Source organism: Schistocerca gregaria, chromosome 2, assembly GCF_023897955.1.
Source record: "Schistocerca gregaria isolate iqSchGreg1 chromosome 2, iqSchGreg1.2, whole genome shotgun sequence".
Lineage (NCBI taxonomy): Eukaryota > Metazoa > Arthropoda > Insecta > Orthoptera > Acrididae > Schistocerca > Schistocerca gregaria.
The window spans coordinates 792395823-792413124 of record NC_064921.1 but is presented as its reverse complement, the minus strand read 5'-3'; positions in this window follow the sequence as shown (position 1 = coordinate 792413124).

Genomic DNA, 17302 nt, shown 5'->3' with positions numbered 1-17302 from the left:
AAAAGTCATGGGATACCTCCTAATATCGTGTAGGACTTCCTTTTGCCCGGTGAAGTGCAGCCCCTAGATGTGGCATGGACTCAACAGGTCGCTGGAAGTCCTCTGCAGAAATATTGAGCCATGCTGCCTCTATACTCGTCCATAATTGCGAAAGTGTTGCCGGTGCAGGGTTTTGTGCACGAACTGATATCTCGATTACGTCCCATAAATGTTTGATGGGATTCATGTCGGGCGACCTGGGTGGCCAAACCATTCCCTCGAATTGTCCAGCATGTACTTCAAACCAATCACGAACAACTTTGATCCGATGACTTGGTGCACTGTCATCCTTAAAATTCCATCGTTGTTTGGGGACATGAAGTCAAAAATGGTTCAAATGGCTCTGAGCACTATGGGACTTAACTTCTGAGGTCATCAGTCCCCTAGAACTTAGAACGACTTAAACCTAACTAACCTAAGGTCATCACACACATCCAAGCCCGAGGCAGGATTCGAACCTGCGATCGTAGCGGTCGCGCGGTTCCAGACTGTAGCGCCTAGAACCGCTCGGCCACCCCGGCCGGCGACATGAAATCCACGAATAGCTGCAAATGTCCCCCAATTAGTCGAATATAACCATTTCCAATCAACGACCGGTTCAGCTGGACCGTTCCGTGTAAACACCGCCCACACCATTATGGAGCCATCAGCAGCTTGCACAGCGCCTTGTTGCCAACTTGGGTCTATGGGTTGGTGGAGTCTGCGCCATAACATTACCATCAGTTCTTACCAACTGAAATCGGGACCGATCTGATCCGGCTAGGTTTTCCAGTCGTCTAGGGCCCACCGGTATGGTCATGAGGCCAGGAGCGATGCTGCAGGAAATGTGCTGTTAGCAAAGTCACTCGCGTCGGTCGTCTGCTGTCATAGCCCATTAACGCCAAATTTCGCCACACTGACGTCACGGATACGTTCGTCGCACATCCCACATTGATTTCTGCAGTCAATTTAAGCAGTGTTGCTGACAACCGAATGGAAACGTCGCTGCTCTCGGTCGTTAAGTGAAGGCCGTCGGCCACTGCATTGTCTGTGATGGGAGGAGGTACTTGAAATTTGGTACTCTCGGCACGCTATTCACTCTGAGGATCTCAAAATACTGGATTCTCTGACGATTTCCAAAATGGAATACCCCACGCGTCTAGCTCCAACCACCATTTCGCGCTCAAAGCCTGTTAATTTGCGTCCTGCGGTACAAACGTGAGTAAAAATGACAGCTCCGCTAACGCACTGCCCTTTTATGTCGATATCGCTCTCCCACGTCTTTTGTCGCCCCAGTGTACGTATTACTATCGCTACCACTACATTAAATGCGCTTCACCGTTAGTATAATTTCCGATGGTTGTGAGGTGTTCTTTCTTATTGTAATCTGTGTGTGTATGCCAGTTGACACCTCTTTAAAGTCGTTGCAATAGCCTCCCCAGCCTTTGTTGTTGCCTTGTTTCTTATTTTTACATCTATATCTGAACTTAATCGCTCAAACCGGTGGCTGTGGTACTCTGCGACTTCTCGAAGATTTTTTTACAAATAAGCAATCGTTTGGGTGCTTTTTTTTTATATTAATGTATTTATCCTTCGCCTGCATACTTCAGAGATGTTGTTAGCGCGATGGCGGCTTCCACAGCATTTCCACTTACCTCCTGCCAGATGCTCGTTCGCGATCCATTGTTCCACAAATAATCGAAGTCCTGAAGCTGTTGGTTATCTGGCGTGCTGTCCTGAACACAGAGCGAATGTACCAGAGCTGAACGTTTTACTTGTCAAACTTATCATCCTAAATTTCTCGTCAAGTGTGGAGCAGTGATTCGGCTCATACCTGACATCTCGCCAGCAGAGGGTCATGTCCGGCGCTGTAACGTCACAACTGAGGCAGCTGGTACTGAAACTGTCTCATTAATTCATTAATTATTTTTTATTAAACACTGGACTACAGAATTTTCCCTGATGGAGACAATCTATTTATTTGTTACATACAATATACAAGCCCAACGCAATATGACTACTATACATTGACAACATGACTTCCAATAATTAACACAAAAGAATAGCTCTCAATTGCAAGAAATGCTCACAATAATGCAAACCCAAAAAATATGAAATTAAATAAATATGAAACTACCTCCTACTCTGTTAACTGCCTAAACGCATTTCAATCATGAATTCCGATAGTGCAAACCCTATTATTTTTCATAAGTCACTTACCTCACAGAAAGTCTTCATAACAAGAACTATAGCAATTACAGCAACAAGCAACAACGTGCAGCTAAATAAAATGATTCTAACTACTATAGACTCTAACTACTGAGAGGCATATGGTTAGCAAAAGAAAGCTGTTAGCAAAAGAAAGCTTTTGTTGAAGAGCAAACAATGTATTTAGATAAATTTTACTTTATTCATGTGACATCCAGTTCCAAAAATTATATAGTAATCAATAATTCCAGTGCCCAAACATTATCAACATTACATCCATCCTCATACATTTCCTTGCGTATTTTCTTATAAACGCATCATTTCATCTCACTTTTGAACACAGAGTCTCCACTAAGAATAACACGTCCACACACTTCCCCATCCACTTGCTAACTGCTAGTCTGCCCACTCACAGAATCTCTTGCCGAGGACACAGAGCGATATTAACACCGCGTATAGCGCTGCCAACATACAAACAGGTTACAGTATCAGGAATCCCCCAGGCTTCAGCATCAGGTCGAATACTCTTTTCATTTTACGTAAATAAAGTGTCATCAGTCATCAGTCTATACGACATGTACGCTGATGACCACCATTGTATATGAGTGCAAAACCAATAAACCTGATGTCAGCTGTTAACAATATTAATACCGACCTGTGTGTACTATCAAAATGGATGCAGAGTGTAGGGTTACAGCTCAGCCCACTGAAAACCCAGGTTAGTACTGATAGGTCATTCTAGGCTCAATTGTCTGAAATACAGGAAATCCTTACCACCTTTAACCCTAAAGGGGACAAATATCAAAGTTCTTTCCTTCAGCAAAGAGTTTGAGCACAATAGCAGATGCAAAACTAAAAAGGACTGAGCACGTAACTGCAATGTGCAAGAAGGCATCAGGATCCCTCCGTGACCTACAAAAAAAGTATTATAAGCTCTCCCCTCTTGACCTGAAAAAGAAACTTGTACAAACACTTATACTTTCAATTATTGATTACAGCGATGTAATCCTGCAGCTGGTTATGAATGCATGTGTTCGTTATATCTTTTGTTTGATTCTTTGACCGCATTTCACCATCGTATGTGGAGCTACCCAGGCTGTGTGCATACAAGCGCAGGAATCTCCATATCCTCTGTCTTCTGTACCATCTTATCAACGTACACTGTCCCTCATATCTCTCCCCAACATCAACGCTCTTGTCTCAAAAATATCGACGTATATTTGGAACGATAGACGAGATAAAATAAAATTCGCAGACGGCGCTTCGCGCGACCCGGCAACAGACGTACAAGACTGTTTGCGGAAGTGGAAATGGCGCTGTGAGCGGTGTATCAGTTGCGGTGAAGAGTATTTCAGAGACTACGCACTGTAAGTGAAGGTCAGTGCAGAAAAATTTTGTGGACAAAGTTCCGGATTTTTTTAAAAAAAGACCTAATATATTAACGTACTTTGTAGGCAGCGGAAGCGCAGGGTAACGAGCACAGACCAGAAAAACGAGGGACGTGGGATCGAGCCACTACGTGGAAACCTTTTTTTTAGTTTCAACTAGCTGACAAACCTCATGTTTCCTGAGTATTCATTTTGCCAATTCTCTATTACAAATGAAAACAACTGATTAAATATGTTTGTAGCGAAGTATAGAAAATACACTACTGACCATTAAAATTGCGACACCAAGAAGAAATGCAGATGATAAACGAGTATTCATTTGACCAATACATTATACTAGAACTGACATGTGATTACATTTTCACGCAATTTGGGAGCATATATCCTGAGAAATCAGTACCCAGAACAACCACCTTTGGCCGTAATAAAAGGCCTTGATACCCCTGGGCATTGAATCAAACAGAGCTTGGATGGCGTGTACAGGTACAGCTGCCCATGCAGCTTCAACACGATACCACAGTTCTTCATGTGTAGTGACTGACGTATTGTGACGAGCCACTTGCTCAGCCACCATTGACCAAACGTTTTCAATTGGTGAGAGATCTGGAGAATGTGCTGGCCAGGGCAGCAGTCGAACATTTTCTGTATCCAGAAAGGCCCGTACAGGACCTGCAACATGCGGTCGTGCATTATCCTGCTGAAATGTAGGGTTTCGCAGGGCTCGAATGAAGGGTAGAGCCACGGGTCGTAACACATCTGAAATGCAACGTCTGCTGTTCAAAATGCCGTCAATGCGAACAAGAGGTGACCGAGACGTGTATTCAATGGCACCCCATACCATCACGCCGGGTGATATGCCAGTATGGCGATAACGAATACACGCTTCCAATGTGCGTTCACCGCGAAGTCGCCAAACATGGATGCGACCATCATGATGCTGTAAACAGAACTTGGATTCATCCGGAAAAATGACGTTTTGCCATTCGTGCACCCAGGTTCGTCGTTGAGTACACCATCGAGGGCGCTCCTGTCTGTGATGCAGCGTCAAGGGTGACCGCAGCCATGGTATCCGAGCTGATAGTCCATGCTGCTGCAAACGTCGTCGAACTGTTCGTGCAGATGGTCGTTGTCTTGCAAACGTCCCGATATGCTGACTCAGGGATAGAGACGTGGTTGCATGATCCGTTACAGCCATGCGGATAAGATGCCTCATCTCGAGTGCTAGTGATACGAGGCCGTTGGGATCCAGCACAGCGTTCCGTATTACTCTCCTGAATCCACCGATTCCATATTCTGCTAATAGGCATTGGATTTCGACCAACGCGAGCAGCAATGTCCCGATACGATAAACCGCAAATGCGATAGGCTACAATCCGACCTTTATCAAAGTCGGAAACGTGATGGTACGCATTTCTCCTCCTTACACGAGGCATCCCAACAACGTTTCACCAGGCAACACCAGTCAACTGCTGTTTGTGTATGACAAAACGGTTGGAAACTTTCCTCATGTCACTACGTTGTCCAGGTAGGTGTCGCGTTTTTGTAGAGTCTGTACGGCAGCGCCTCTTCATAGCTCTATAGACAGCTACCGTTATCACTTAGGAACAACCGTTTGCGCTTCGCAGTTGAAAGCTGTAAAAAACGCTGCCAGATGTCGAGAATTTCCTTTAGTCGACAGGACTGTAGGAGTGTCTTAATAGTAAAGAACAAATGTATTAAAACTTTATGCATGATGCATCATTTTTTTCACGTATCTCATTGTTCATGACGTCACATCTCTTGATCTATGTGTCGTGCGATGACATATTTGCATAGGAATATTCAGCGGCGTATGTGGATTCTGTCTACGAAGTGTGTTGCGAACAGAGTTAGTAGCAAAGGAGTTACAAAACTTAAACGTCATGCATGATCCTGCAATTTTTCACGCATCTCCGTGTTTATGACGAAGTACCTCCTGACTTATGAGTCATACAATGATATACGGTCCGCGCGGCTCCCCCCGTCGGAGGTTCGAGTCCTCCCTCGGTCATGGATGTGTGTATTGTCCTTAGCGTAAGTCAGTTTAAGTTAGATTAAGTAGTGCGTAAGCTTATGGGTCGATGACCTCAGCAGTTTGGTCCATAAGACCTTACCACAAATTTCCAAAATTTACGATGATATGCTCTTGTAGGTACATTCAGCGAAATATGTGGATAATGTCCGAAAAATGTGTTGCGAATAGATTAACTAGAAAAGAAGTACAATAGTAAATTTAAATACCATGCAAGATGCGGCAGTATTTCACGCAACTCAGTGCTTAAGACGTCATATCTGCTGAACTATGATGGGTACATGGTTCCATAATCCTTACACCAACAGCGATTGTTGTCTCATAGTAAGGGATATGCACACCAAGTTAGGTTGAAATCGGTCCAGTGGTGTAGTAGGAGATGTGGTTTACACGTTCATACGGACACACACACACACACACACACACACACACACACACACACACACACACACACACACATGCATGCATACATACATTTTCATAATATTTGTTGATTTTTCATTACTTATACTTGCAAATAAACCGAAATAATACTCAATATATTGTATTTATTAATATTTTCATAACAGGCATGAAAAGGAAAGGCAAAGGAAATTTGGGAATGCAAATAAATGTCCAGGAAGTGATCGTAAGGCATACACTGGAATTTCATATACACTGCAGAGCCAAAGAAATTGGTACACCTGCTGAATATCGTGTATGACCCCCGCGAGCAAGTAGAAGTGCCGCAACACCACTTGGATTGGACTCGACTAAGTCTGATGTAGTGCTGGAGGGAACTGGCACCATGAATCCTGCGGGGCTGTCCATAAGTCCGTAACAGTATGACGGGGGTGGAGATCTCTTCTGAACAGCACGTTGCAAGGCATCCCAGATATGCGCGGTAATGTTCATGTCTGTGGAGTCTGGTGTCTAGCGGAAGTGTTAAATCTTAGAAGAGTCTTCCTGGAGCCACTCTGTAACAATTCTGGACGTGTGGGGAGTCGCATTGTTCTGTTGAAATTGCCGAAGTCCGTCAGAACGCTCAATGGACATGAATGGATGCAAGTGATCAGACAGGATTTTTAAGTTCGTGTCACCTGTCAGAGTCGTATCTAGAAGTACCAGGGGTCTCATATCACTGCAACTGCACACCCCCTACACCATTACAGAGCCTCTACCAGCTTGAATAGTCCCCTGCTGATATGCAGGGTCCATGGATTCGTGAGGTTGTCTCTATACCAGTATACATCCTTCCGCTCGATACAATTTGGAACGAGACTCGTCCGACCAGGCAACATGTTTCTAGTCATCAACAGTGCAATGTCGGTGTTGACGGGCCCAGGCGAGGTGTAAAGCTCTGTGTCGTGCATCATCAAGGGTAGACAAGCGGGCCTTCGGCTTCGAAAGCCCACATCAATGATGTGTCGTTTAATGGTTCGCTCGCTGACACTTTTTGATGACCAAGCGTTGAATTCTGCAGCAATTTGCGGAAGGGTTGCACTTCTGACACACTGAACGATTCTCTTAAGTAGTCGTTAGTCCCTTTCTTGCAGGATCTTTTTCCGGCCGCAGCGATTCGGAGATTTGATGTTTTACCGGATTCCTGATATTAATGGTACACTAGTGAAATAGTCGTACGGGAAAATCACCGCTTCATCGCTACCTCGGACATACTGTGTCCCATCGCTTGTGCGCCGGCTATAACACCACGTCCAAACTCATTTAAATCGTGATAACCTGTCATTGTAGCAGCAGTAACCGATCTAACAATTGCATCATACACTCATGTAGGCGCTGCCGACCGCAGCGCCATGTTCTGCCTGTTTAGATATCTCTGTATTTGAATAAAGGTGCCTAAACCGGTTTCTTTGGCACTTCACTGTGTAACCTTAGATTCTTTTACGATTTCACAGTTGATGACTTACACGTGTTGATTTCGCATGCAGCTGCCGAGAGCTGCCGTTGATCAAAATGAAACTAACGGAAGTTCTGTACGCTTTAATTACAATAGCTTTTTGGAAAGTTATTTGCAAGGTTCTCGCGTACGCCGTAAGTACAATGCTTTCTTGGAAATTATGTCCGATCCCGAAGTAGATATTAATAAATACAATGTATGAGCATTGCAGCTTATTTGCAGTGTAAGTAACGTAAAAGTTGTAAATGAAACAAAAGAAAAAAATGGGTTCGGCATGGGGATTGACCTCTAATAGAAACGCACCTAGTAAAGCACATTGGTGATAAAACCAGGCCTGTGGCTGATGACAGGCGCACTGCACTATGGTTGAGGACAGGGTAGTGTTACGAGACTTTACGCAGCTGGTGGCCGGGTAATTTTCGTGCGGTGAGTCAGCGCAGGTCGGCCCGTCATTTGTTACTTCTGGACGAGAAATTACCTCCATTTGCCAGCGCCTGTGGGGTGGTTCGGACAGGACAGAATATCGGGGCCCTTTAGTGCTTCTTGCTCTTTTTGTCGGCCTTCAGAAAGTGGTACAGCACGCACATCGGACGCAAATACGTGCTAAGCGGGCTCACGTGGGCCATTATAAGGCAACAGCCAAGCCGCTCTCAACTGAATTGCTTACTGCCCGGAGACAAATTGAGCGCGGTACAACCTTCTCGTGAGACAGAAAAATGAATGGCTTGTGCTTCGACTATTTCCATAAAAAGACCCGAGTATTTGCATGACAAGATACAGGGACAGGTATCATGAATAGTTTTACGGCATTAGTGAGAATGAAAATGTGGCAATTTAACGTCCGTATTTGTTATGCTCTGCTGCTATCCAAACATTACGGTTATGGTATGTTGACGGTTTTTATTTTGGGACAGACCAATTACAAGTGAATAAAAATTTTTTGTGTCATAGGCGTTTTGCTTTTATTCTTTGTAAGGCATTTTCAGTGGCTTGGAATATATCCAAACTGTTTGTTTATACTATTTAGTTTACATTTAGGATACTGTGTACTAGTATACAGGTTACGACCGAACCTGGAAATGCTTCGCAACCGTATCTTACGGACTATAAGTAGCACATTAATTTATAGCAAATTTAAAAGAAATACATTTCCACCATTTTATTATTAGATTACTAAGCCAGACTAAAAAAATTATTAGTTTATAAAATCGAATTGATCTTTAAAATCCCCGAAAATCGTCATCTGAACTTTCTTCTTCTTCTTCTTCTTCCTCTTCGTCGTCATCTTGTCCTCTTCATATATAAGATGGTCTTCAATACCACCCACAGCGTAACTTATGCCGCATGTCTTGAAAGATTTAGCAATAATGTCTTCTCTCACTCTAGACTACGACTGTTTTATCCTCTGACTCACTTGTTTGGTTGTAGGTGGTTATAAAGCTCCCTTCGGCGTGAATTCATGTTGGGTTTCATCCATCATCATTTGTTCCATTCCTGTTTCATATAAACTTCGAATGGTTTCTTTATAAAGACATCAAGAGGTTTCAACAGTAAAATAAGTCCCCCTGGAATAGCAGAAAGCTCTGTATTGCCCTGCCTCAATTTCTCTTTCAAAGAATTATTCAAATGACTGCTGAACTGATCTAGCACAATAAGAGAAGTCTTCTTCAGTAAAGTACTTTTCTGCTATCCCACACCCTGCTAATCTACAATCCAATACCAGTCTCGTCCATCCAACCCTTGTCACGTACGTGAACAACAACACCTGGCGCAACCGGCCTGTGTGGTCGAGCGGTTCTAGGTGCTTCAGTCCAGAACAGCGCTGCTGCTACGGTCGCAGGTTCGAATCCTGCCTCGGACATGGATGTGTGTGATGTTCTTAGGTTAGTTAGGTTTACATAGTTCTACGTTTAGGGAACTGATGACCTCAGATGTTGTCCTATAGTGCTTAGAGCCATTTGAACCATTTTTTAACTCCTGGCGGTATTTCAGGAGGTTTTGGCATTATTTTGCGCTTGAAAATGATCATTGGATATGGTTAGTACCGCCAGGATGAAAAGACAACAGTTTAGTGCATTTTTTCATGTCAAATTTTCTTTATGGTTTCAGTTTTAGCACCTTTCATGGCTCGGTACATCGAAAGGCAGAGGAGTTTCGTCCGTATTCGCTATTTGGTTTAGTTCCACGCTGATTTTCTTTCGATGTTAAATAATAAAGAGGTGGAAAGACTATATTTTCTCTTCATTCTCGTGTCATATATTCAACGATGTTTTGGTTATGATTTACACTCTAAGTCCATGCTGCTTCATAGACCCGTAGCACAAACCAAACCCTTATACTCTGTTACGTTTCACTGTAGCGCTAGCTTACGAACGTGTAAGTTAATCATTTTTGTATTAATTCCAGTGCCATTTTGACGGTTTCCTTGAATCCATTTCAATACGTCATCTTCTAGTGTTGGCCATTTTGCATTCAGTCGTCTATTTGCGCATTTAGTCTCTCTCTTTTTTTTCAGTTCTTCTTTACTAGCCCGCCAATCGCGAATGATTTTTTTTTCTGATGGGGGGGGGGGGGGGTCTGAAATGCCACTGAGCTGCTCTGTTTCCATGTTCTTCTGCATGTCTGAAGGTATTTCGCCTGTCTCATACATCTTGCTCACCAGATGGTAGAGTTTTGTTAGGCCTGGCTCTCCCAAGGCTGTCAGTAGTTCTAATGGAATGTTGTCTACTCCCGGGGCCTTGTTTCGACTTAGATCTTTCAGTGCTCTGTCAGACTCTTCACGCAGTATCATATCTCCTATTTAATCTTCATCTACATTCTCTCCCACTTCTATAGTATTGTCCTCAAGAACATCGCCCTTGTATAGACCCTCTATAAACTCCTTCCACCTTTCTGCTTTCCCTTCTTTGCTTAGAACTGGGTTTCCATCTGAGCTCATGATATTCATGCAAGTGGTTCTCTTTTCCCCAAAGGTCTCTTTAATTTTGCTGTAGGCAGTATCTATTTTACCCCTAGTGATATGTGCCTCTACATCCTTACCTTTGTCCTCCAACCATCCCTGCTTAGCCATTTAGCACTTCCTGTCGATCTCATTTTTGAGAACGTTTGTATTCCTTTTTGCCTGCTTCATTTAATGCATTTTTATATTTTCTCCTTTCATCAATTAAACACAATATCTCTTCTGTTACCCAAGGATTTCTAGCAGCCCTCGTCTTTTTACCTACTTGATCCTCTGCTACCTCCACTATTTCGTCTCTCAAAGCTACCCATTCTTCTTCTACTGTATTTCTTTCCCCCATTCTTGTCAATCGTTCCCTAATGCTCTCCCTGAAGCTCTCTACAACCTCTGGTTCTTTCAATTTATCCAGGTCCCATCTTCTTAAATTCTCACCTTTTTGCAGTTTCTTTAGTTTTAATCTACAGTTCATAACCAATGGATTGTGGTCAGAGTCCACATCTGCCCCTGGAAATGTCCTACAATTTAAAACCTGGTTCCTAAATCTCTGTCTTACCATTATATAATCTATCTGATACCTTTTAGTATCTCCAGGATTCTTCCATCTATACAACCTTCTTTTATGATTCTTGAACCAAGTGTTAGCTATGATTAAGTTATGCTCTGTGCAAAATTCTACCAGACGGCTTCCTCTTTCATTTCTTAGCCCCAATCCATAATGTTTCCTTCTCTCCCTTGTCCTACTGACGAATTCCAGTCACCCATGACTATTAAATTTTCGTCTCCCTTCACTACCTGAATAATTTCTTTTATCTCATCATACATTTCATCAATCTCTTTCTCATCTGCGGAGCTAGTTGGCATGCAAACTTGTACTACTGTGGTAGGCGTGGGCTTCGTATCTATCTTGGCCACAATAATGCGTTCACTACGCTGTTTGTAGTAGCTTACCTGCATTCCTATTTTATAATTCATTATTAAACCTACTCCTGCATTACCCCTATTTGATTTTGTATTTATAACCCTGTATTCACCTGACCATAAGTCTTGTTCCTCCTGCCACCGAACTTGACTAATTCCCACTATATCTAACTTTAACCTATCCATTTCCCTTTTTAAATTTTCTAACCTACCTGCCCGATTAAGGGATCTGACATTCCACGCTCCTATCCGTAGAACGCCAGTTTCCTTTCTCCTGATAACAACGTCCTCCTGAGTAGTCCCCGCCCTGAGATCCGAATGGGGGAATATTTTACCCAAGAGGAAGCCATCGTCATTTAACCATACAGTAAAGATGCATGCCCTCGGGAAAAATTACGGCTGTAGTTTCCCCTTGCTTTCAGCCGTTCGCAGTATGAGCACAGCAAAGCCGTTTTGATTAGTGTTACAAGGCCAGACCAGTCAATCATCCAGACTGTTGCTCTTGCAACTACTAAAAAGGCTGCTGCCCCTCTTCAGGAACCACACGTGTGTCTGGCCTCTCAACAAATACCCCTCTGTTGTGGTTGCACCTACGGTACCGCTGAGGCGCGCAAGCCTCCCCACCAACGGCAAGGTCCATAATTCATGGTGGAGGGGGGGATAGTGTAATTATAATTTATTCAGTTTGTTACCACAGTTACGTCTGTCTCTGTGAAAATGCCTTCACAATAGCGAAAAATCTTCTCAGTTAACAAAACGTATAAGACACATAATACGGAGTGATGAAACAGCTTACTGTCAGAGAGATTCAAAAGCACAATTTTGTGATACGGTTGCTGTCACTGCGGGGGCGGCTTTGCACAGTGACATTCTGCCTTACTTGCATTGCATTCAGTCACTCAGTAGAGGAGGTACATATCGACCAACTTAATCAGCAAACACATGCGCATTGCTCTGTGTCACTGTTCATATACAGCTAACAGTGCGGGAAAAACAAACCAGAGATATAAACGGGCGGCAGTGAATGCAAGCTTGAGGGCGAAGAATAAAGTACCGCGAGTGAATGGATCGGGTTTCTTTGGAAACAAGGCACACAGCACATGTTGTCGATGTTTACACCGTGTTGCAAATATTTTCAGTGCAATACAGATACAAACTTGCAGACGAAATCAAAGGAAATAAGTTTACTTTGTAAGGAGACACTGGAAGCCATGTGTCACTTGCACTAAAATACTCAGTAAACATCTCTGAAAGGCCTCCAAAATTAGTCGTTGGAGTTTGGTTTCATGCTGAATAATTGATTTAATGTGGCCAAAGTTGTCTTACATTCATCTACGTTTGCTCTGAAGGTTAAACTGCCAGTGCAAATGTTTTACCCTTATATTGAAACTACTACAGTGCTTAGTTTTTCGTTGGCGGAATCCTTGTGTCTACAGAATCCAGTGAAAGTTTGGTGAGCTTGGAGAAAAGGGACGGTTTGGATTTGTTCGTGGAATCATCACAGCATTCACCCGACTCAATTCAATGGTTGTGAACCCTAAATACTTTTTTTCTCTCTCTACCACCACGGTGTCAGGACACTATGTCATGAGAACGTAGTAACAATGATTCTATGAGTTTCGTCCACTTAGTAGCCTATTAGAGGCTGAAACGATTCTTATACTTAGGAGGTCATATAAGGAGAAAATTGTCCTGGCGGGCTAACGTACCTGTTAAGAGGGAGAGCTATCTTGTTAGGATAACTATCTTGCTAGGATAAGCCAGTTGAAACGTTATCTGTCATTTGGAGAAAGTTGTGCATAACAGAATTGTCAAAAAGAAAAGTCCCCCATATGTAAGAATGGCCGATGGCTGTAGTTAATACGTAACCACAATAGACAGAGAGTAACTAGTTACCAAAAAAATATCAAAGGTATACAGTTACTGCACATTTATTTCACAAGAACCTACACACGTGCGGAAAAGTTAGAGAACATCTACATTCAAAACTAATAAAATGCACGTGAAGCATTAAACTGTCTCATTTACTACATGATTGGCCCGCAAGGTACTGGGTAATACAGTACAAAAGAGGTGTTACCTCCAGAGATCGCAACCGAATCAACTTTAAACAACATGGCAAAAATAATTGCTTCATCAATGCTTCAGGGTAAGGTGCTGTTCATAAATGCACAGGAACTAATACCTGCAGTTGGCAAGGTAACGAGCAAGGCATAATAACACAAGGTTCACTATAATAAGAAGCCACTACCGAATAGCGAAAAACTGAAATAACAAAAATAATAATCATGAACACGGCTTCAAGTAATATCTGACATTATCGTGACGATCCTGAAACCCACACGACGCAAGTCTCACTTAAATTCAAACCCTGAAGCGAGGACATTTACCATCCTTCTTAGCATCAGAATCAGGCCTCGAATTGTTCAAAGAACTGTGCCTCTCCCTCTCAACTTGCTCATCGCCAAAGTCGGGTCCTGAATGTCCCGAAGAACTCCCCGTCTCTCTCAGCGTCGTCTTACGACAGAAATGACTGCGACAAAATTACAGGCGGCCATCGGTAGCCCATGGTTACTCGTTGGTCTATCAGAGAAGAAATTTTCCAATTGAATACCTCTTATGTCCCCAAGAAAGCTGCGAGGGGTAGCCGCGCAGTCTCAGGCGCCTCGTCACGGTTCGAGTCCTCCCTCGGGCATGGATGTGTGTTGTCCTTAGCGTAAGGTAGTTGAAGTTAGATTAAGTAGTGTGTAAGGTTAGGGACCGATGACCTCAGCAGTTTGGTCCCATAGGATCCTACCACAAATTTCCAGTTTCCCAGAGAAAAATCCACGCCACATCAGCGGCCAATAAGTGCTCTAGGCTCGTTGTTAGCTTAGGAGACAAGAGAATCACTTGCGACTTCCGCTTCCATTCTGAATACTTTTTAAATATCCTGCCCAGACTACTGTAACATGAAGAACAGCGCGCTTTTGAGGGGTACACAGGAAACAGAAACTGCTGTCACCCAGGCACTAGTAGGTATTTTCCTCGTCAGTCGGAAGACTGGCTTCTTCAGCGCACTCCAGCCCAGAATTTAGCATGACGGCCCCCTGCTGCGAGTGGAAGACTACGAGGGAACCTCCGCCCCCTCCCCCTCCCCCAAGGGACCCTCACCACCACGATGACGCCTGTAACGGGTGACCAGGAAGTACGGGAGAATTCGAATTTTGCGCCATTTTATCATATGACAGTTGGCAGCCGTGGTTTTTTTCATGTTTGTTATCTGCGGTCCTTTCCATTAGTAGCCTGGTAGCTTTTTTGTGGTTAACAGTGTTGTTTCATCCTTATTTTTCTCATGGAGCAGATGACAACTGAGCACCGTATCCAAGTGTTAAAACGGTATTACAAACACAGTGGAAGTCCCACGGCAACCGTTGGCGAATTGCGCATGACACTCGGACGTAATGCAGTTCCGACTGCATCATCAGTTCGGAAGTTGACGTGGAAGACTGAGACAACGGGTTCTGTTATAAACTTTAACAAAACAGGACAACAACGTTCTGTGCGAATACGAGAAAACATTGCTATTGTGCGCGACCGTGTGGCCGTAAGCCCCAGAAAATCGGTTCACTGACGAGCTCAGCAATTGAATTTATCACCAACTTCATTGCATGAAATCCTTTCAAAACATCTGAAAATGCATACGTACAAGATTAAACTCACACAAGAGCTCAAGCCTGCAGATAATGAAAAGAGACATCGATTTTCTCAGTAGGTCTCGGCTCGACAAACGGGGAACGAGAACTTAAAAAAAAAGAATAATTTTCTCAGACAAGGCGCACTTCTATCTTAGTGGATACGTCAATAAGCATAACTGCATAATTTGGGTAGCGAAAATCGGCGAGTGACTGTGGAAGATTATGTGCATCCACAACACACGATTGTGTGGTGTGGGTTCTGGGCAGGAGGAGTGATCGGTCCGTATTTTTTTTGAAAATAGTGAGAGAATTGCTGTCACTGTGAACGATAACCGTTACTGAAACATGCGTTCTGGTTGGTTTATCCCTCTTATTGATGAAAATGTCGATTTTTGGATTCAACAAGATGGTGCGAAATGTCACACATCCCGCGAAACGATTGCTCTGCTGAATGAAAAGATTCCTCAAAAAGTGGTCTCTTTGTGTGGCAACCAGGAATGGCCTGCCAGATCATGCGATCTTACGCCTTCTAAGTTTCTTTGCGGGGATTTATGAAATCAGAAGTGTACGTGAACAAACCGCAAACAATACACCAATTGAAGGATGACATTAAAAGGGTTATTGACAGCAACAGACCAGACGTCTGTGAATGCGTCAACGAGAACTTCAATGAACTCATTGCTCGTTGCCGCGCAGCCTTGGGTGGTCTTAGATAAATGGGAGAAGTTACTTGATATGTCTGTAAAAAAAAATGCATTTTCAATAAATTTTGTATGTTCAACAGGTCTTTAATATTAGTCCGTACTTCCCGGACATCCCCTACATACACTGCTATGCAAAAGTTAAAAACGAGATATACAGAGTAACTAAGCATATTACTTACTCTGTGCAAAACGATGAAAGGCCTGGAGCATGTTCCCAGAGGTCTCCCAGTCCTGCACAGGAAGTTAGACGTGGCGTGGCATGAGGTCAGCGTCACTGTAGCGCCAAATGGGGCCGGCCCCGCAACAACTGGCAACTGCAGGAACTGGAAGGAGACACTGTATGCCACTGAACGAACAGTTACGGTGCAATGTGCTGGTATTCTTCATTTCAACATGGCCCAGAGACAACACCATGGAAAAATCATCGGAAAAGCCATTGAATTGCAGACCCATATCACTGACCTCAATTTGCAGTATGATTTTGGAGCATATACTGTACTCGAACATTATGAATCACCTCAAAGAAAATGACTTATTGATACGTAACCAACACGGACACAGAAAATATCGTTTTTGTGCAACACAGCTAGCTCTTTATTCCCATGAAGTAATGAGTGCTGTCGTCAAGGGATCTCAGGTCGATTCCATTTTCCTAGATTTCCAGAAGGCCTTTGATACAGTTCCTCACAAGCGACTATTAATCAAGTTGAGGGCCTATGGGGTATCGTCTCAGTTGTGCGACTGGATTCGTGATTTCCTCTCAGAGAGGAAGCGATAGACGGTAAATCATCGAGTAGAACAGAAGTTATATCTGGCGTTCCGCAAGGTAGCGATGTGGGTCCCCTGCTGTTCCTTATTTACTTAAATGATCTAGGTGATAATCTGAGTAGCCCCCTTGGATTGCATGCAGATGACGCTGTAATTTACCGCCTAATAAAATCATCAGACGATCAATTCCAATTACAAAATGATCTATAGATAATTTCTGTATGATGTGAAATGTGGCAATTGGCACTAAACAAAGAAATGTGCGAGGTCATCCACTTGGGTTCTAAAAGAAACCCGATAAATTTTGGGTATACGATAAATCGTACAGTTCTAAGGGCTGTCAATTCGACTAAATACCTAGGAATTACAATTACGAGTAACTGAAATTGGAAAGACCACATAGATAATATTGTGGGGAAGGCGAAACAAAAACTGCGCTTTGTTGGCAGAACACTTAGAAAATGCGACAAACCGACTAAAGAGACAGCCTACATTACACTTTTCCGTCCTCTGCTGGAATATTGCTGCTCGGTATGGGATCCTTAACAGGCAGGATTGACGGAGGACATAGAAAAAGTGCAAAGAAGGGCAGCTCGTTTCTTGTTATCGCGCAATAGGGTAAGACTGTCACTGATATGATATGCGAGTTGGGGTGGCAGTCACTGAAACAAAGGCAGTTTTCTTTACGGTGAGATCTATTTACAAAATTTCAATT